The sequence below is a fragment of the Martes martes genome (assembly GCF_963455335.1).
Source record: "Martes martes genome assembly, chromosome: 14".
Lineage (NCBI taxonomy): Eukaryota > Metazoa > Chordata > Mammalia > Carnivora > Mustelidae > Martes > Martes martes.
The window spans coordinates 41144140-41167415 of NC_137902.1; the positions used below are offsets into that span (position 1 = coordinate 41144140).

The 23276-nt window shown below is 37.0% G+C and overlaps 1 pseudogene across 1 annotated transcript; it reads right to left on the bottom strand.

Moving 5' to 3' along the window:
• Positions 1 to 22528: 22528 nt before the first annotated feature.
• Positions 22529 to 22908, bottom strand: LOC308355112 (activated RNA polymerase II transcriptional coactivator p15-like; annotated as a pseudogene). Its single transcript has one exon. The product of its transcript is annotated as an activated RNA polymerase II transcriptional coactivator p15-like (transcript).
• Positions 22909 to 23276: the final 368 nt, after the last annotated feature.

Sequence of the window (23276 nt, forward strand, 5' to 3'; positions counted from 1 at the left end):
TGTTTTACCAATTATTGTTGATAAACTAGTTTTCAGGACTAGGCCAACTCTGTAGAACTCATTCAATTTGTTGCTCATCTCTGTAGTTTAATGCTCATCTCTGTAGTTTAATGAGAAGAAGTCTTTGGAGGACATTTTCCCTTGATTTTTTTTTTTAAGATTTAGTTTTTTTTAAGATTCTGCTTATGTATTTGTCAGAGAGAGGGAGAGAGAGAGCGCACAAGCAGGGGGAGTGGAAGGCAGAGGGAGAAGCAGGCTCCTGGCTAAGCAAGGAGCCCAATGCAGGACTTGATCTCAGGACCCTGCGATCATGACCTGAGCTGAAGGCAGACACCTAACCAACTAAGCCACCCAGGTGTCCCTTCCCTTCATGTTTTAAAGTAAAAGAATTAAAATACACAGAACAACACTAACAGAAGAGAACTAATGTAGCTATAGTAATATCAGACAAAAAGACTTAAAAGCATAAAGGTATTGGGCTTAGAGGTCACTATAAAATACTAAAAGGTTTACTTCATAAGGAATAACATGGAGGACATTAGGAGAAGGAAAGGAAAAATGAATCAGAGGAAATTGGAGGGGGAGATGAAGCATGAGAGACTGTGGACTCTGAGAAACAAACTGAGGGTTTTGGAAGGGGGCGGGGTGAGGGGATGCATGAGCCTGGTGGTGGGTATTATGGAGGACACGTATTACATGGAGCATTGAGTGTGGTGTATAAACAATGAATTTTGTAACACTGAAAGATAAAAAAAAGGTTTAGTTCACAGGGAAGATATTAAATTCTAAACTTATAAGCACTAGAATATATAATAGAATATATAATATATATATAATAATAGAATATATAAATCAGTATTGGACATAATTACAGGAAGGAGTTAATAAATTCTCTATGATAGTGGACCATTTAAAAGAAGGGGCAGGGGGTGGGAGGTCGGAGGAACCAGGTGGTGGGCATCAGGGAGGGCACGGATTGCATGGAGCACTGGGTGTGGTGAAAAAACAATGAATACTGTTACGCTGAAAAGAAATAAAAAAATAAAAAAATAAATTAAAAAAAAAGATAAAGAGCTGAAAGACTCAGCGGAGAACCATCAAATGTCAGGCTCAAGAGAAATATCACATTCTACCTTAATCACTCTGTGCTATTTTTGACTTGATATGTTTGCCATAAAATAATTTTTAACTTCTCTTGGGGAAGGTATGTGCTATGGTGAGTGCTGTGAAGTGTGTAAACCTGGCGATTCACAGTCTTATACCCCTGGGGCTAATAATACATTATATGTTAATAAAAACAAAATATTAAAAAAATAAAAAGATGTCTTTTATTAAAAGAATAGACAATAGTTGAGAGTATAGAAATTATAAAAAAAATTAGCCAGATAGATAGAACAGACATATCTATAGAACTTGCATCCAAAAGTTAGAGAATAGACATTCTTTTCAAGCTTACGTGGACCATTTATAAAAATTTACCATATACCAAATTAAAATATATCTCAACCAGTTTCAAATAATCTTTTTTTTAAAAGACTTTATTTATTTATTTGACAGAGAGAGAGAGTTCATAAGTAGGCAGAGAGGCAGGCAGAGGGATAGGGGGAAGCAGGCTCCCCCCTGAGCAGAGAGCCCGATGCGGGGCTCGATCCCAGGACCCTGAGATCATGACCTGGGCCGAAGGCAGAAGCTTAACCCACTGAGCCACCCAGGCACCCCTCAAATAATCTTTATATTACTGACTGTGGCCTCTGACTAAGAAAGTCAGTTGGAAGTCAACCACAAATAGATAAAACACACATTTGTAAATTAAAGACATACTCAAAACTCATGGGTCAAAGAAGAGGTCATAGTGGAAATTTAAAATATTTAAAGTAGAACAAATATAAAATTACATAATATAAAATATGTGGTCTTGTCATTATGCAGTAGTTGGCAGGTGTATACCAGATATCAAATTATCTACTGTAATAGATTACACCATCACATTTACAGTGGTACCTGCAATAAAGTATGTAGGAGTCAATCTAAGGATAGGTATGAATTACTTTTCTTGAGAATATTTAAAAATATTTTGTTGTTATAGATATATCATTAATGGATAATAAGTCTTAATAAATGAAGAACATAGTTATCCCTAATTTATTTATTTACCTTTTTAGAGATTTATTTATTTATTTATTTAGAGAGCGGGAAGAGGGTCAGGGTGGGGAGTGAATCTCCTACAGACTCCCCACTGAGTGTGGAGCCTGATGTGGGACTTAGTCCCACAACCCTGAGATCATGACCTGAGTCAAAATCAAGAGTCGGATGTTCAACCAACTGAGCCACCCAGGTGTCCTAGTTATCCCTAATTTAAACTACAAAATGAGTGTAACTTAATTTCAATAAATTTTTCAGTTTGTGTGTGTGTGTGAGAGAGAGAGAGAGAGAAAGTGAGAGAGAGAGAGAGAGAGAGAGAGATTGGTCAGCTGATTGCAAAACTTGGGAAAACAGGAGGTCAAAAATAAGCAAGCCAATCAGACACATGAAAAAATGTTCATCATCACTAGCCATCAGGGAGATTCAAATTAAAACCACATTGAGATACCACCTTACACCAGTTAGAATGGCCAAAATTAGCAAGACAGGAAACAACGTGTGTTGGAGAGGATGTGGAGAAAGGGGAACCCTCTTACACTGTTGGTGGGAATGCAAGTTGGTGCAGCCACTTTGGAGAAGAGTGTGGAGATTCCTTAAGAAATTAAAAATAGAGCTTCCCTATGACCCTGCAATTGCACTACTGGGTATTTATCCCAAAGATACAGATGTAGTGAAAAGAAGGGCCATCTGTACCCCAATGTTTATAGCAGCCATGGCCACGGTCGCCAAACTGTGGAAAGAACCAAGATGCCCTTCAACAGACGAATGGATAAGGGAGATGTGGTCCATATACACTATGGAGTATTATGCCTCCATCAAAAAGGATGAATACCCAACTTTTGTATCAACATGGATGGGACTGGAAGAGATTATGCTGAGTGAAATAAGTTAAGCAGAGAGAGTCAATTATCATATGGTTTCACTTATTTGTGGAGCATAACAAATAATATGGAGGACATGGGGAGATGGAGAGGAGAAGGGAGTTGAGGGAAATTGGAGGTGGAGATGAACCATGAGAGACTATGGACTCCGAAAAACAACCTGTGGGTTTTGAAGGGGCGGTGGGTGGGAGGTTGGGGGAGCCAAGTGGTAGACATTATAGAGGGCACTCATTGTGTGGAACACTGGGTGTGGTGCAAAAACAATGAATTCTGTTATGCTGAAAAGAAATAAAAAAAAAAAATAGACAAGCCAGTATTAGGAAAGGAAGCAAGAGTATATATGTGGTGGAGGGACCACTGGCAGTGCAGGTTGTCCAGGCTTATAAAGCTATATAGGAATTAAAGAAATGTGGTAATACAATAGGAGGTGGCAAATAAGACCAATGAAACTGCATAGAAATTTCAGAAAAAAGACCTATACACATATGGGAACATTTTATATAACAGATGACATTGTAGATTTCTACAGTGACCTGCTCAGTTAGTGGTATGGTACAACTGGTTATCCAGTAGGACAAATAAAATGCTTTACTACCTGTGAGTGAAGATAAACAGAATCTTTTCTTCTTCCCTTTGAGGAAATGATCTTGGGTTAGCCTTCCAGGACCCTGTTTCTCTGGAAACCTGATAAAGGTGGACTATCAGCTGTGTTACCAGGCCCATTGATTATGGTGAAAATGACCCTGGACTGCGAGGATTATGACCAGAACAATGTTGTCTTGTTGAGGGTACGAATGGGGTGAATGTGGGAATCCCCTTGCTGTGAGCCTGAGGTTAGGTTCATGAATTATTATAAGAGGTACTGGTTCCTGTGTAGCTTGAGGTTTCTAAGCTGGGGGACTTAGGTATATACCCATGCGGTGTCATTGCATCACACCTGAGCTTACACTAGAATGCTGTTAGGACGCCTGATGAGGGTACACTTAAGGCTGTGCTGCTGACATGTTGTGGCTCTTCACCCGTATCCTTCTGCAAAGCTCATCTGGTACTGGGTGTGGCCTACTGGATCTGTGAATGTCCAGCTGACTACAAGATCACTGTTGGTAGTTGAGCAGAGTGGGCAGGGTATACTCTGCACTGAAATTGGTTCTAGGTGAATTAAATTCCCCAATATTAAAAGCAAATGTTAAAAATTTTTGTAAAAATATTTTGAGGGGTGCCTGGGTGGCTCAGTGGGTGGGGCCTCTGCCTTCAGCTCGGGTCGGGATCCCAGGACCTGGGATTGAGCCCCAAGTCAGGCTCTCTGCTCATCAGGGAACCTGCTTCCTCCTCTCTCTCTCTCTCTGCCTGCCTCTCTGTCTACTTGTGATCTCTATCTTTCAAATAAATAAATGAAATCTTTAAAAAAATATTTTGAGAGATGGTATTTTTTCTTGCTGGCATAGGGAAGGACTTTTAAATTATTTTAATTTTAATTTTTGTTCTTCTACTTATTTTCATTTGCATATAGTTGAGACACAATGTTACATTAGTTTCTGGTATCCAACATAGTGATGCAGAAACTCTGTATGTTAGGGTATGCTCACCACATGAAAGGACTTTTTATGTCTTCTATATTATTCAAAATGGCAATTAGCTAAACCCCTAGAAATTAAAATATTTAGCAAACTATTAAAATATAAGTTAACTTTATATTTCAACCAATCCTTATTCATATTAGGCTAAAACATTATGTTTTGACTTGTTCAGCCGAATGAATACACTTGGTAAGAGTGCTGGGTAGTCGTTTACATCTTTCCATTAATATGCTTGTTTCTAAAGTTGATTGTGTTTGGGTCCACGTTTGGAAAATGATGGTTGCATGCATGTACTCCCACAAGAGGTATTCCAGGCCTAAGAAGTTTCATGGGATAAGCAAAACACACACACCTTGCTTCTCAGCCTTTTGACAAAGATCAAGTGTAGCAAAACACACACCCACACCCACATGTAAACATTAGTAAGAGAGGAAAGATTAAGAAGTTTTACACAATCGAAGTCCTCAAAAGTCACTTCAGAAAAGATGCAAAGACATGGTATAGGCTATGGCTTAAGATGAGGCCTGAGAAACAGGTATGAGATGAGGACGGTCAGTCTGGCAGAGGTCACACTATGGAAGGCTGCTGGGATTTTGGATCTACTGTTTTCTTTTGCTGAGGATGCTTCCCTTTCTCTTTGCTTAGCTCTTCCTTTTGTCTTTTAGGTACATGATAGTTACGTATCACTGTACTCTGTGACTACATTAACATCACCAGCTGTAATTTGTATGGTTGCTTGTGTATTTCTTTCTCCTCATGAGAACACACATGCTCTGCAGCAGCAGAACACATGCCTCTCTTGTTCACTGTTTTATCCATAGCACTTAGAGCAGTATCTGTGCATACTAGGTCCTCAGAAAAGAATCATCAAATGAATGGATTAATTGAAGCAGAATTACTGAATCTTTATTTTAATGTGATTTCCCCCCTCTAATTACACTCAATTTTGTTTTTAATTATAGAGGACTCTGAATGCAATAGAATGGACTGAAGTCTATGGGGCAGCACAGAATGTCATGGCAGAGATGGATTACTGGATTAGATTATATAAGCACTAAAATAAAGATAAATACAGTGATAAGAATTTCATATTTACAGTAAACCAAGGATAAGAGCCTTCTCTGGGCTACAGTGATAATTTTTTTTGATAAAAAATGAAGCCTATTTTTATCAACTTTTAGAAAATAACTTGGGTGATTCAATAAAAATTCAGTTGTGTGTGCATAGTACTTTATACTCTTGTTTTGACAGGTTGTAAAATATTTAATAGGGAGCAATACATTTCAGGTGATTTTCTAGGAGTAGAAATCACACTGACTGTGGTTTTAATTCTATTATTGAAGATTCTTCTTAAGAAGCTATAGAAATCACATTTCTTTTAAACTATACATTCCTAAAATCATAGCCATAATTTTCTTTTCATTCTTATTCCTGTAGGTTTTGGAAAATGCAGATGGCTCAGAGAAGGTAAAACTCTCAGTTCAGAATTTCCAACACAGTAATTACGATGATCTTTTTAAAGATGCTACAGAAAGGTATAACCAATATGCTTATTTAGTGAACTTTCTGTTCATTCATGCTCATAGCCCTCTCAGTGGAGACCGTGAATAAACAACCCTCAAATGTTTGATTAGTTTCTCAAGAGATAATTCTTTGTAGTAAGTACAACCTGATTTGGTAGAAATAGGATACATTTATGACCTCATAAATATGGTATTAACACAAGAAGAAGATATTCCTAAAGAATTTAATTTCTCTGTCCTCTCAACAATTATACAGTTCCAGAGTCTTTGTAAATGTGTTGGGAGCTTTGGAGAGGGCATTATGCTTGAGGTAAAGTAAAGCACAGGACACAATTAATTCCACTAGAAATTATATAGATTTCCAAGAAAGAAAATAATGTGCTAGAAACAATAGAACTGTTAGATGATGAATTCTTGGTACTATATATGAAAATATTTAAAGAACCAAGAGAAAAGTAAATTTCCATTAGAAAAACAAAAGAAACAATAGCATTCATGCTATTCATGTTCAAATTTAGGTGTTACATGCAAAATCATATCAAAGAAGAGAACATCCTAATGAGCCATATCTTCATGTAGAGATTTATAAGTAATATTAGCTGTAGTGACTGGAATAGCACTGCATAATAATGCATATATAGTATAAAACTTGCATATACAACTTTCAAAAGTGCATTAAATGAACAAATAAATAATAGTTCAAAAGACATTTTGAGATCCTATTATATACTAATGGTATATACCAATTATTAGATGGTAATTATATACTAAGCATTGAATTAAAATGTAAAATATTACACAGTTCTTGCCCTTTAGTTTATAATTTAATTAGGGAAACAAATATGTAAAAGACAAATTTAAATACAATATAATAAGTACTGTTAGAGAGCCAAAGTCCAGGGATTGTGAATACAGAAGACAAATATGGATGGGAGAGTTTATCACCAACTTATTTGAATAAAAAATATTTAGGTTGGATTTAGGATCTTAAATAAGTATAAATCTAGCAGGGGAAAAGGGAGGGAAGAAAATGTCAAGCTGGGAGAGGTTTGAACAAAGATAAGTTGTGAAAATATCTTATTAATGGTGAGAATGCTATGTGTTAAGAGCTCTAGGGTACCTGTGAATTTGAATGCCAGGAAGCTTGGGAAGATAAGAGGTAGAGCCAAAAATATAATGTGGGCCAGAGTGTGAAGGAACTTGATATACATGAAACCAAGGAGTGCATATTTTAGTCAGTTTGTTAGCATTAGGAGGAAGTGCAGATGGAATTTTTCTTGTTGTATTCATGCATATGTCTGTCTACCCATCTAGGAAGAGGATTGTGGGTAGCAAGGTAGGTGATATCTGGCAAGAAACGGGCAACAATTAGATATTTATAGTAATCAAAAAAAAAAAGATGAGAAGGGGAACAAATAAGAAACTTGAAATGACTCACGGAAGCAAAAGAAAAAAGGCATTTATTTGGTTAAGGTTAAAGCATAAGATGCACAAAAGAGATTAGTAGGCATGACGATGAAAAAGAAGGAAGGGGCCAGATTGCCAGTAACTTTAACTTCTGTGAGGGGCCTGGGCTTTTCCTGAAGCTGGTGGGCGGGTAGAATTAAATTTGAATTTAGGGAGACTTTTCTCTAGACATCAGAGATTAGAACCAGAAATCACATTAAGAGGCTTCTGTTAAGTGGGGTTGCAAATGACAGTGCAGCAAGTAAATGGAGCAGTGAGAAGCTGGAAAGGAACAGGAAGAGGTAGGGCTAGTGTTTGAAAGAGAGAAAGTTGAAAAGGGTTTCTATGTTTAAGATCAGGGGGAATCAAGTATTCTTACGTTATGGAAGAATTCATACAAGGGGGAGATTATATATATATGAAAAGATAATTTTAGAAAAAATTGTCTAGGAGACAGAAGGCATGGAGTTGAATGTGGAAGGATTAATTCTGATCAGGGAGAAAGTAAGGAATAATTGAAAATGTTGATGTAGCTAAGTACACATTTTAAAAAAGTGTGTTGAACGTGTTCTTGCTCTCTGGCTTTCATTTTCGAGAAGGGGCTACATTTTTACGAAGGCAGAGAATTAAGATAGGGTCTACATGAGGATGGTGGTTCAGACTTAGCCGCCATGGAAGAAAGGTAGAGGAGGCTGGACCGAGACCTGCCCGTGTTTTCCAGATGGCTTTCTGTTGATATCAGAGACCCCGGTGGCCTCGGTACTTTCTTCCTGCAGCCGAGGGAAAGGACGTTAGTTGATCCAACATGCCTAGTCCGCAAGCCAGGCAAATGTGGGAAGAGATGGAGTTTGTGATCAGACGCGGGGACTTGGGCATGATCTCTGTGGAATGGGCCCTCTCCAGGGGCTGACGACAGAAGTACGTAACTGAACTAAAATGGAGATGAGTGTCAACACATTTATTAATACAGATTACCAGAGAGTCTTTCATAAATGTATATATTCTTTGAAACCATGAATAAACACATAAATTTCTTTTCTAGTGAGAGTGAGGGCACGCTGGCCACCGGTGGCTTGTTTCTCAGAGACAAGTGGAGCAGTGAAGATGAAGAGCTTCCAGGACCATCCCAGACTGTCCCGCCTCAGCTTGCCGGTACGACATCATCCTATTGCTATTAGCACATTCTTGAAGAGGCTATATTTCAGAGGTAGGAACGAAGACATTTCTAATATGAATGCAGGAAAGAGCTGGGAAAAACTTTTTTAGATGCGGAAAGCATGGTTTCCTGGGATTTTTTTTTAAGAATGAAGAAAATGCTCCACACCCCACCTTCGTAAGGGTAAATTTCTTCCTTTCTTTGAGTATTTTAATTTATCAAACAATGTCAGCTTAATAAAATGAGCTATTTATATTTTCTTATACTAGGAATTAGAGATTTGTGTAGGCTTGCATTACGATCTGCTTCCTCATTTTCTTAATTTGTTGCACAGTATATACTTTATAAATAAAATAGGAACGTTTTTTGATGACACATAGTCATATGTTGTAAGAAAAAGGAAAATACAAATGTGTATAAAAAATAAATCATAATACTGAAGAATATTCAAAATTTTGTGTGTATATGTATTTACATCTGTATATAATATAAATAGAAATATAACCATGAACATATCTAGATTTATAAATGTATGTTATAAAAATTATAAAATAAAAACATTTAAATTTCTATATATGTAAAATTTGTGTGTGTGAGGTTGGGGAATCACATACCCTGGGGGCGCCTGGATGGCTCAGTGAGTTAAGCCTCTGCCTTCAGCTCAGGTCATGCTCTCAGGGTCCTGGAATCGAGCCACGCATCCGGCTCTCTGCTCAGCAGGGAGCCTGCTTCCTCCTCTCTCTCTGCCTCCCTCTCTGCCTACTTGTGATCTCTCTCTGTCGAATAAATAAATAAAACCTTTAAAAAAAAAGAGGATTTTAGAGAACATGCATTTCAACATTAGATTGAGAGTCAAAATCTTTTCTAATGACTTTTTTAAATTTAGAAAATGTCAAATCTAATTAAGGCAGTCTCACACTCTAATTATTAATATACAGGTCTGACACAAAAATACTAATGTATTAAATACTAAAGTATAATTTACATATGGTAAAATACTAATACTAAAGTTCTAAAGTATAAATACTTTTTAAATACTAAAGCATAATTTACATATGGTAAAATTCATCCTTTTAGCATGCAGTTCTGTGAGGTTATAGACAAAGGTCTAACATCACCATCAAGATGTGTTTCCTTCATTCTTCATCTTTCTCGGATGCTCTTTTGTCGTCGGTCTTCCCTCACCCCACTGCCAGCGCCTGGCAACCAGTAATCTGATCTTGTTCTTGTTAGCTTTGTCTTTTCCAAAGTGTCATATAAACAGAATCATAAATATGTGCCTTTCAAGTGCCACTTCTTTCACTTAGAGCAGTTCTTGCTATTTGTTTCCGCCTTTGTTTTTATTGGTATTTACTTTTTTTTTTTCCTAAATAGCATTCCATTGTATGGCTATACCAGTTTGTTTATCCATTCAGCAGTTGAGGGACATTTGGGTGTTTCCACATTTTGACAAGTATGTATAAAAGCACTACAAACATTCACATACTGGTTTTGTGTAAATCTATGTTTCCATTTCTTTAAAGTAGATATATCTAGGAGTGGGATTTCTGAGTCATAAGTCTGTAACTGATAGACTGTTTTCTAAAGGGGCTGTACCTGTACGCATTTTATCTTTTTCCCTCCTACTCTTTTTTCTTCGTGTTTCTATTTAAGGTAATTTTTACCAACTCATCTGCAAATTTATTTACTCTTTCCTCAGCTTTGCTAGTCTACTAACAAATAAGCCCATTTGAAAACATTCTTTAGCTCTCCTACAGAGTATTTATTTATTTATTTATTTGAGAGAGTGCACTCGCAAGCCAGCATGAGTTGGGGGGAGGGGCAGAGGCAGTGGGAGAAGCAGGCTTCTGGCTGAGCAGGGAGCCCTGTGTGGGGCTTGATTCCAGTACCCTGAGGTCATGACCTGAGCTGAAGGCAGACTGAGCCACCCAGGTGCCCATCTTACAAAGTTTTCTAGTGAGAAAACTTCCATTTGACTTTATCTTGTAGTTTCCATCTCTGTTCAAATTCCCTCTCTGTTCATAGTTTGTCCACTTTTTCCATAAGAGCTTAAACATATTAATCATAGTTATTTAGAATTCCCTCTCTCATGATTTTAACATATGGGTCATGTCTAAGTTTTTTCCTGTAGAATTGCCTTGGTTTTTTTGACGGATTTTTGTCATTGCTGCTGCTGCTGCTTGTATGTCTTATAAAGTTTGGTAGGGTGTTGATTTGGGGTGTAGAAAAGTAGAGATTGAGGTAAGTAGAATTTATGCTTGGAAATAGTCATGCCTGTTCCGCTGCTAGGCCATTAGTGTAGGTTCTTGATTTAGCATGTTTGGAACATGGGTTGGATTTTAGTTTTGTGTTGCTGTCATTACCTACGTCAACTTTTGACTTAAAATGTGTCAAGATTTAAATTGTGCCTAGGGTGGCAACTGCAATGCTAGAGGGTTTCTCTTCATATTCCTGTTCCGTCCTTACTTTAAGCCTTCCTGGTGTACCTGTGGTTCAGAAGGGCTCTTCCCCACACTCATGCTCTAGTAGTAGCCTGGTGCTGGCTGGCCTGCACAGGAGGGCGGAGTTCTTTGTGGTCGTAGTCCAGTCTCAGCCTTTAGCAGGATCTCTGTTCCTGGTTGTCAGGGGAGAGAGTTTTGTCAGTGATGCTGTCTCTCCTCACTGTGACATTCCAATTCCGCTTTGTATTTTTGGCAGGTTTACTGTGGGAGAAGTTTTCCTGTTCCTTGCTTAGTGGAAGGACACTGATGATAGTATCGGTATAGGGTCCTGAGCTCAGGACCGTTTCCTGCCTTTCCTCCTAAAGAAGAGTGTTTTTCTTTAGCTTTTTCTAACTGCATTGGTTCTTCACCTGTGCACAACAGGGTTTGCTGCTCGTCCTCCTTCAGCTGAAGACTTTTGTTCTCTGGGGAGACGGTAGGTCCAAATGGGGCTTTATACGTTTTCCACAGTGGCAGTAACTCTTCTCTAAGCCTGTGCCACTGAGGGATTCCTTCCATTTCCAACTCTGTGTCATTTTTTTTTAATGAGCATCAATTGGAGGCCTGTTGAGTCTGCAAGGGTATTGCAAACTCTCTAGTATCTGTGGCTTCCCAAAATTCCGTGCTCTCACATTAGGCCACATTCAGCCTTCAGCAAGATATTATGTTTTTTTAATCTGAATTCTTTTCCATCTTATGGAAATCCTATAAATTAAGCCATTCTCCAGTTGATTTTTTTCCCATTAGTAATCTGCAACATGTATTCTTTTTTTTTAAATTTTTTTAAATTTATTTTCAGTGTAACAGTATTCATTGTTTTTTCACCACACCCAGTGCTCCATGCAATATGTGCCCTCCCTAATACCCACCACCTGGTTCCCCCACCTCCCACCCCCCGCCCCTTCAAAACCCTCAGGTTGTTTTTCAGAGTCCATAGTCTCTCATGGTTCACCTCCCTTTCCAATTTCCCTCAACTCCCTTCTCCTCTCCATCTACCCTTGTCCTCCATATTATTTGTTATGCTCCACAAATAAGTGAAACCATATGATACTTGACTCTCTCTGCTTGACTTATTTCACTCAGCATAATCTCTTCCAGTCCCGTCCATGTTGATACAAAAGTTGGGTATTCGTCCTTTCTGATGGAGGCATAATACTCCATAGTGTATATGGACCACATCTTCCTTATCCATTCATCTGTTGAAGGGCATCTTGGTTCTTTCCACAGTTTGGCAACCGTGGCCATTGCTGCTATAAACATTGGGGTACAGATGGCCCTTCTTTTCACTACATCTGTATCTTTGGGGTAAATACCCAGTAGTGCAATTGCAGGGTCATAGGGAAGCTCTACTTTTAATTTCTTGAGGAATCTCCACACTGTTCTCCAAAGTGGCTGCACCAACTTGCATTCCCACCACCAGTGTAAGAGGGTTCCCCTTTCTCCACATCCTCTCCAACACACGTTGTTTCCTGTCTTGCTAATTTTGGCCATTCTAACTGGTGTAAGGTGGTATCTCAATGTGGTTTTAATTTGAATCTCCCTGATGGCTAGTGATGATGAACATTTTTTCATGTGTCTGATAGCCATTTGTATGTCTTCATTGGAGAAGTGTCTGTTCATATATTCTGCCCATTTTTTAATATGATTATCTGTTTTGTGTGTGTTGAGTTTGAGGAGTTCTTTATAGATCCTGGATATCAACCTTTTGTCTGTACTGTCATTTGCAAATATCTTCTCCCATTCCGTGGGTTGCCTCTTTGTTTTGTTGACTGTTTCCTTTGCTGTGCAGAAGCTTTTGATCTTGATGAAGTCCCAAAAGTTCTTTTTCGCTTTTGTTTCCATTGCCTTTGGAGACATATCTTGAAAGAAGTTGCTGTGGCTGATATCAAAGAGGTACAGCCTATGTTCTCCTCTAGGATTCTGATGGATTCCTGTCTCACGTTGAGGTCTTTTTTTTTTTTTTTTTTTTTTTTTTTTAATTTTTTATTTATTTTCAGCGTAACAGTATTCATTGTTTTTTCACCACACCCAGTGCTCCATGCAATCTGTGCCCTCCCTAATACCCACCACCTGGTTCCCCCACCCTCCCACCCCGCCCCTTCAAAACCCTCAGGTTGTTTTTCAGAGTCCATAGTCTCTCATGGTTCACCTCCCCTTCCAATTTCCCTCAACTCCCTTCTCCTCTCCATCTACCCTTGTCCTCTATATTATTTGATATGCTCCACCAATAAGTGAAACCATATGATACTTGACTTTCTCTGTTTGACTTATTTCACTCAGCATAATCTCTTCCAGTCCTGTCCATGTTGCTACAAAAGTTGGGTATTCGTCCTTTCTGATGGAGGCATAATACTCCATAGTGTATATGGACCACATCTTCCTTATCCATTCATCCGTTGAAGGGCATCTTGGTTCTTTCCACAGTTTGGCGACCGTGGCCATTGCTGCTATAAACATTGGGGTACAGATGGCCCTTCTTTTCACTACATCTGTATCTTTGGGGTAAATACCCAGCAGTGCAATTGCAGGGTCATAGGGAAGCTCTATTTTTAATTTCCTGAGGAATCTCCACACTGTTCTCCAAAGTGGCTGCACCAGTTTGCATTCCCACCAACAGTGTAAGAGGGTTCCCCTTTCTCCACATCCTCTCCAACACACGTTGTTTCCTGTCTTGCTAATTTTGGCCATTCTAACTGGTGTAAGGTGGTATCTCAATGTGGTTTTGATTTGAATCTCCCTGATGGCTAGTGATGATGAACATTTTTTCATGTGTCTGGTAGCCATTTGTATGTCTTCATTGGAGAAGTGTCTGTTCATATCTTCTGCCCATTTTTTAATATGATTATCTGTTTTGTGTGTGTTGAGTTTGAGGAGTTCTTTATAGATCCTGGATATCAACCTTTTTTTTTTTTTTTTTTTTTTTTTTTTTTTTTTTTTTTTAATTTTTTAAATTTTTTATTTATGTTCAGCGTAACAGTATTCATTGTTTTTTCACCACACCCAGTGCTCCATGCAATCTGTGCCCTCCCTAATACCCACCACCTGGTTCCCCCACCCTCCCACCCCGCCCCTTCAAAACCCTCAGGTTGTTTTTCAGAGTCCATAGTCTCTCATGGTTCACCTCCCCTTCCAATTTCCCTCAACTCCCTTCTCCTCTCCATCTACCCTTGTCCTCTATATTATTTGATATGCTCCACCAATAAGTGAAACCATATGATACTTGACTTTCTCTGTTTGACTTATTTCACTCAGCATAATCTCTTCCAGTCCTGTCCATGTTGCTACAAAAGTTGGGTATTCGTCCTTTCTGATGGAGGCATAATACTCCATAGTGTATATCAACCTTTTATCTGTACTTTCATTTGCAAATATCTTCTCCCATTCCGTGGGTTGCCTCTTTGTTTTGATGACTGTTTCTTTTGCTGTGCAGAAGCTTTTTATCTTGATGAAGTCCCAGAAGTTCATCTTTGCCTTTATTTCCTTCACCTTTGGAGACATATCTTGAAAGAAGTTGCTATGGCTGATATCAAAGAGGTTACTCCCTATGTTCTCCTCGAGGATTCTGATGGATTCCTGTCTCACGTTGAGGTCTTTTATCCATTTCGAGTTTATCTTTGTGTACGGTGTAAGAGAATGGTCAAGTTTCATTCTTCTACATATAGCTGTCCAGTTTTCCCAGCACCATTTATTGAAGAGACTGTCTTTTTTCCACTGGATATTTTTTCCTGTTGAGGTCTTTTATCCCTTTCGAGTTTATCTTTGTGTATGGTGTAAGAGAATGGTCAAGTTTCATTCTTTTACATATAGGGGTCCAATTTTCCCAGCACCATTTATTGAAGAGAATGTCTTTTTTCCACTGGATATTTTTTCCTGTTTTGTCAAAGATTATTTGACCATAGAGTTGAGAGTCCATATCTGGGCTCTCTACTCTGTTCCACTGGTCTATGTGTCTGTTTTTATGCCAGTACCATGCTGTCTTGGTGATCACAGCTTTGTAGTAAAGCTTGAAATCAGGTAACGTGATGCCTCCAGTGTTGTTTTTCTTTTTCAACATTTCCTTAGCGATTCGGGGTCTCTTCTGATTCCATACAAATTTTAGCTCCTCTGATTCCATACAAATTCCATACAAAATTTGCTCCAGCTCTTTGAAAAATACCGGTGGAATTTTGATCGGAATGGCATTAAAAGTATAGATTGCTCTAGGCAGTATAGACATTTTAACAATGTTTATTCTTCCGATCCAAGAGCATGGAATGGTCTTCCATCTTTTTGTGTCTTCTTCACTTTCTTTCATGAGTGTTCTGTAGTTCCTTGAGTACAGATCCTTTACCTCTTTGCAACGTGTATTCTTATACATATTTCCTATGTACTAGTGCTTTTTTTTGGTTGTTAGATTCCCTTAGTAAGTCAAGATATATATTCATTTTGTATTTAATAGATAATATCAGACTCCTTTCCAGAGGTTAGAGCAATTTATTCTTGCTCTAGCTGTTTTGAAGGGTCCAATTTCCCATATTTTTATCACCACTAGATAACCCTTTTCCCAGCTTTTGCCAATCTGATGAATGAAAAATAGCAGTTCCTTGTTACGGTAATTCACATTGTCCTGATGGCTAATGAGAATGAGTATCTTGTTTGTTTATTAGCCTCTTTTGTTTGCATATTTGTACCCTTTACCATTTTTGTCTTATTATTTTGTAGGAACTCTACATTTTGGAAATCCTAACATCTTGTCTGTCTGATAAATATAAATTCTTCTCCTGTTCCATACCTAAGAAAGAAAACCTTCATAACCATTGTGGGTTTCTAGAGTGTTTAGAAAGTCCTTTACTAGAAAAATGTGCAAATACTCTCTTAAATTTCTCCCAGAGTTTTCATTCATTCATTCATTCAGTTTTACTTAGGTCATTAATCTGTCTGCTGTTAATTGCTAAGTACAGTAGACATGTAGAAAATGGACTAGACAATTATACCAGCACCATTCACTAAGCCACTTTCCCAATTAAATTTAAATATATGTTTATCACGTATTAAATTCCGAAAAATGTTTGGATCCTTTTCTGATCTCCAAACTTTTCCACTGATTGTCTTGTTTGTTCCTGTGGACATATTATTCTGTTTTGATTATAGCAGTTGTAAGTAATATCTAGAAAGACATTGTCTTAATTTCTAAAAAAAAGTGAATGTAAAGGGGATTAAGAGGTGCAGACTTCCAGTAATAGATGGATCATGGGATGTAATATAAAGCATAGGGAATGTAGGCGATAATATTGTAATAACTTTGGTGACAGATGGTAAATAGACTTATTATGGGGATTATCTCATAATATATAAAGATACCAAATCACTCTACTCCTAAAACTAATAGAATACTGTATGTCAATTATACTTCAATCAAAAAAGTTTACAGGCTGTTTGGGCTATTGCTACATATGATGTTTTAAATTATTTTGTTCATTCCCGTGTAAACCCTTTTGTTTTTTTGTTTTTTTCTTTCCCCAAATTTTTGTTTAAATTCTTGTTCGTTAACATACAGTGTAATATTTGTTTCAGTTGTAGAATTTAGTGACTCATCAGTTACATACAACACAGCACATCACAAGAAATGCTCTCTTTAATACCCATCACCTATATAACCCATCCCCTCCCCCACCTTCCCTCCAATAACCCTCAGTTTGTTTTACATGGTTAAGAGTCTACTTCTTGGTTTGCTGCTCCTTTTCTCTCTCCATGTTCTTTTGTTTTGTTTCTTAAATTCCACATGTGAGTGAAATCATATGGTATTTGTCTTTCACTCACTGACTTATTTCTCTTAGCATCATCCTCTCTAGCTCCATCCACTTCCTTGCAGATGGCAAGATTTCTTTCTTTTTAATGTGGCCAAGTAACATTCCATTGTGTGTGTGTATGTATACCACATCTTCTCTATCCATTCATCAGTCGGTATACATTTGGCTCTTCCCATAATTTGGCTGTTGTTGATAATGCTGCTAAAAACATTGGGGTGCATGTATACCCACGTAAACCCTTTTGAAATTCAGATGAGAGTGGCATGACATTTATATTCATTTGGGAAATATCGGCATTTTATGATACTAAGTTTTTCCTTCTATGTGAAGAATGAGGTGTGTCTGGAGATCAGGTATTGTGTGTATGAATTACAAAATGACTATTGCTTCAGGTTCACCTTCCAAAATCTCACATAAGAACCTCTCTTATCAACCATCTTAACTGGAAACATTTGGGAAATAGAATTCTTGGAGAAGTAGTTGAGCCTAGCCATGTTGACATATTGCAGTGACCACAGTCCATCTTTTGTTAACTTGACACCCATACACATCTCTTTAAACCATACCTAATCTCCAAATAAAATCATTTTTCTTCCATCTGTGATCATACAGTTAACCTGTGGGCAACTGAAAACACACTGTCACCCTGTCCTCAAAAAAGGGTATAAAAAATCTCCTTTTGGTCTTTGAGTGATGTCTTTCTTCTTCAGCTGATTAATACTTCCCTTTAATATTCTATAAAAGAAAACAAAAATATTTGGCTAAATTATGAACTTAAACATATATGATAAATATATATCTATATATATAAAATCAGATATTTATATTGAAAAAGGAAGATTTACTCATAACTATTACATCCTCATTTATGCAACTGGTCGCAAGGTTATATCTGGTAGAACTGCCTTCTTCTACCCATTCCATATTCTCTTTGACCTCAGCAAGCACCACAGTTGGTTTTGATTCCTTGTCTGGTAGGGTGACACACCTTCATCCTTGAAAGGTCTAAGCTAGTCACAGTCTTATCTAAGTTTAATTATTATAGATTTCCATTGACTTTAATCACTGTAAGGGCAGTCTAGATCACCTGCATTCTAGGCATACTCCTTCTTACCCCTCCTATTTAACAGAAACCCAATTTCCCCTTGATAATTAGAATTAGTTGTATCAAGCTATATAGTAACCCAACTTTGCCTGTTAATTCAGTAAGGAAGAGGAACCTAAAATGGCCTGGTGGCATTCTCAACTTCTAATTCAATGGGATTATTATTGTGTTCCCTGACAGAAGCATTTCTCACTCTGTTTAGGCCTGCTTTGATTTCTTTCATCAGTAATTAGTGTTTCATAGTTTTAAACATAAAAATCTTGTACATATTTTGTAAAGGTTTTATCTAAGTATCTTCTGTGTTTTGGTCTATTATTAAGGGGACTTTAAAAATACTTTTGGGATCCTTGGTGGCTCAGTCAGTTAAGAGGCTGCCTTTGGCTCAGGTCATGATCTCAGGGTCCTGGGATCAGGCCCTGCATCAGGCTCTCTGCTCAGTGGGGAGTCTGCTTCTCCCTCTCCCTCTGGGCTTTCTCACTCTCTCTTGCTCTCACTTTCTCTCTCAAATAAATAAATAAAATCTTGAAAAAAATAAAATAAAAAAATACTTTAACTTCCATCATTCATTGCTGGTATATAGGAATAGGATTAATTTTTTTTTACATTGTCCTTGTATCCTTTTACCTTATTAAATTCACTCGTAATTCTAGGGGTGTTTTGTATATTCTTTTTTGGAATTCGCCTATGTAGACACTCATGTTATCTGTGAATAGACACAGTTTTATTTTTTATTTTTTTAATAAATTTTTTATTTTTTAAATTTCTTTTCAGCGTAACAGAATTCATTGTTTATGCACTACAACCAGTGCTCCATGCAATACGTGCCCTCCATAATACCCACCACCAGGCTCACCCAACTTTCCACCCCCTGCCCCTTCAAAACCCTCAGATTGTTTTTCAGAGTCCATAGTCTGTCATGGTTCATCTACCCTCCAATTTTCCTCAACTCCCTTCTCCCCTCCATCTCCGCATGTCCTCCATGTTATTTGTTATGCTCCACAAATAAGTGAAACCATATGATAATTTTCTCTCTCTGCTTGACTTATTTCACTCAGCATAATCTCTTCCAGTCCCGTCCATGTTAATACAAAAGTTGGGTATTCGTCCTTTCTGATGGAGGCATAATACTCCATAGTGTATATGGACCACATCTTCCTTATCCATTCATCCATTGAAGGGCATCTTGGTTCTTTCCACAGTTTGGCGACTGTGACCATTTCTGCTATGAACATGGGGTACAGATGACCCTTCTTTTCACAGTTTTATTTTTTTGACTTTTCTAATGTATATGCTTTTCATTTCTTTTTCTTAACTTATTGCACTAGCTGGGACCTTTGGTACAATGTTGAATAAGAATAGAAAGAGCAGACTCCATTTTAGGGGGAAACATTCTGTTTTTCATCATTAAGTATAATGTTAGTTGTAGGATTTTTGTGGATGTCTTTTGTCATATTAAGGAAATTCTTTCCAGTTTTAGTTTCCTAAAAGTTTTCATTATGAATGCATGTTGAGTTTTTTTTTTTTTTCAGTGCTTTTTCTGTATCTACCGAGATGATCACATGGTTTTCTTCTTTTGTCAGTTGATATGGTGAGTTATGGTCTGTTAATGTAGTTGATTTTCAAATGTTGAACCTTCTTAGAATTCCTGGGATAAGCCCAACTTTTTGTATTATCCTTTTTATATGTTGTTTGATTCGATTTGCTAGTATTTTATTGAGAATTTTTACATTTATGTTTATGGTAGATATTAATTTGTGGTTTTCTTTTTTGTGATGTCTTTTTCTGGTTTGGGTGTCTGGGTAAAATTACCCTCATAAAATTATTTTGGAAGTGTTTCTCCTATTTTATATTCTGGAAGAGTCTGTACAAAATTGTTATTATTGCTTTCTTAAATGTTTGGTAGAATTCAGTGAAACCATCTGGTCTTGGAATGTGTTTGTAAAATTTTAAAATACATATTTGTATTCATTTTCTAGGGCTTTCATAACAAAGTGACTGATTGGCTAGTCAAACTAGTGACTGATTGGCTTACACAACAGAAATTTATTTTCTCACAATTCTGGAGGCTAGAGTCCAAGATCAAGGTGTTGGCAGTTTTGATTTCTTCTGAGGCCTCTCTTCTTGGCTTGCAGATGGCCATCTTCTTGTGTGGTATCTGGATCCCATTATCTTTTTCATAAGGGCACTAGTCATATTGGGTTAGGGTATACCCAAATAATCTCATTAATTTAATTATCTCTTTAAAAATCCTCTCTCCAGATACAGTTGTATTTTGGGTTATTAGAGGTTAGGACTTCAACATAAAATTCTAGGGGAGACACAGCTCAGCCTATAGAGGTCTTCAGTGTTTTTAAATGATAAAAGACTATTAGATCATCTCTCTCTCTAATGAGCTTTGGCAGTTTGTCTAATTCATATAAGTTGTCTGATTTAAGGAACTAGAATTATTCATAATGTTCCCTTATTAACTTTCCAATATCTAGAATATCTGAATTGATGTCCTCTCTTTTATTCTTGATTTGGTAAAGTGTGTTTTTTTTCTTTATTTTTTAATCAGTTTGGTTAGAGATTTATTAAATTTTTAAATTCAATGCTACTTTATTTATTTTCATTATTTTTAATTGAAGTATACTTAATGTACAATGTTACATTAGTTTCAGGTATACAATACAGTGATTCAATAGTTCTGTATATTATTCAGTGCTCACAACTATAAGTATAGTCACTATCTGTCTCCACACGTTATTACTGTCTTATTGAACTATATACCTTATGCTTACTTTTTAACTCCATAACTTACTTGTTTTGTACCTGGAAGTTTGTCCTTCTTAAGCAACTTCATCTATTTCAGCATCCACCCTTTGGCCACCACCAGTTTGTGCTTTCTATTCAAGAGTTTTGTTATTTTGTCTCTTTACTTCCTTGTTTTGTTTCTTAAATTCCACCTATGAGTGAAACCACATGGTATTTGACTTTTTATTGATCTTTTCCATGAACTAGCTTTTGGTTTCACTATTTTTTTTTAAGCATTTTTCCTATTGATTTGATTGATTTCTTCATTGATATAAGTTCTTTCTTCTGATCTAATATAAGCATTTAATACAACAGCTCTTGCTGTGAATTATACTGCTTTAGCAATATTCCTGAAATTTTGATGTGCTTTTATTTACATTCAGTTTACAATACTTTCTCATTCCGGTTGGCCATAGCTGGAAAATTTTCAGCACCTATGCAATGTAGCATTGGATTATAACTCAAAATATAAAATAAATATCTGTGAGTCCATACTAATATAAACAAATAATTGAATATGTAAATAAATGGGGAGAAGAAGCAAAACTCCCATGAAGAAGAATTCCAAATAAATTGTGTTGATATTCCACTCTAAAGTAAATGGAGCAAAACTCCCCACTCCTTAGGGGTGGGTTGTACATAGTGATTTTTTTTCCTAAAGAGTACAGTATGGAAAGAGGGGTTAAAAAGAGTAACTTAGGGAAACATGATACATAGTAGGGAATAGACACATAGATACATGATACATAGTAGGGAAACATGATACATAGCTACAGCAGGTGATTAAGGTCAACATCAATAATAATCAGTCATGTTGATAGTAGGTACCCGGTACCCTTGATATATTGTGATGAATATGGCACTTTACCTCTGTGATCTTCCCCAAAACTGATAACCGTAGGCTAATCATGAGAAAAACATCAAACAAATTCCAGTAGAGGGGCATCCTAGAATATGTCTGATTATTACTCCTCAAACTGCCAAGGTCATCAAACACAGGAAAAGTCTGAGAAAGCTTCACAGCCAAGGGGAGCCTAAGGAGACATGAGAGCTAAAGGCAGTAGGGACTCCTAGATGGGATCCTGGAACAGTAAAAGGATATTAAGGAAAACCTAAGAAAATCTGAATGAAATATGGACTTCAGTTAATAATAATGTATTAATATTGGTTTGTTAACTCTAACAAATGTACTATTCTAATACAAAATGTCAATAATAGGGGAAACTATAGCAAGGGATATATGGGAACCCTCTATACTTCCTGCTATTTTTTTGTAAACACAAATCTATTCTAAGGTCTGTTTGTTTTTTTTAAGTATTCTCTAATTTCTCTTACGACTTCTTTGATCCATAGGTTATGTAGAAATACACTTTGAACTTTCTCTCTCTCTCTTTTTTTATTACTTGATTTTATTTGCACTAAGTGGCAGGCACAAAGCAATCCTCCTTAGTAAAGTTGACAATTAGCTTCACTCAGAACACTTTTAATAATGCACGTAAAAGAAAGTATTCAACTTACAAATTGTTCTGCAATCCAAATACACAATAGCTTGGGAAACAACATTTAGAAAACAAAAGCCAATGTAAAAAGACAGATTAAAACAATAGGACAATACAGGTTTCATATGGCTCTGGTTTTATAGTTTTTTCACTGTATCAGTGTCAGAAATCTATTCCTTCAGCTGGCTCCATTGCTTGGGATTCAAAGAAATACCTTTTCTTCCAAGTTTCATTTCATCTTCTGCATCCATCCAATATTCTCTAATATCGTTAGGACTTTCCCTTTAAAGCCCCGAACACTAACACACCTCATTTTCCCAATCTGGAACATGTTACCATCTCTGCTACTGTGGCTCTGCTTAGAGAATGACAGGGCTCTTGAAATTTCACCAGCCTTTTGGTTCTTCACAGGTTTTTCTGGAGTAACTTGCTTTTTCCTCTTTAACTTTTTGTCAACCTCACTGTCAGAATCGGTGCTAGAAGAGTTCGAAGAAACAAGTTCCTTTGATTTAGGCATCGCTCCACTCTCTCATTCCAACTGCCTTCTGCTCGCCTGCTTGCAACTCTGCTTTGGACTTTCTTAATATTTGAAGATTACCCAGATATGTCATTGATTTTTAGTTTAATCTCAGTATGGTCCAAAGGTTTAATTTATATTCTTTTTAATTTGTTAAGATACGATTTTTGACCTAGAATATGGTCTATCTAGTGAAGGTTCGACATGCACTTGAGAAGAATTTTTATAATGTTGTTGGACAGAATGTTTGATAAAGGTCAGTTAAATCAAATTGTTCAGTTCTTTTCTGTCCTTCCCGGATTTCTGTGTACTCGTTCCATTGATTTGTGAGTGAAGTCTTCAGTTGTAATTGTGAATTTTCTTTCTAA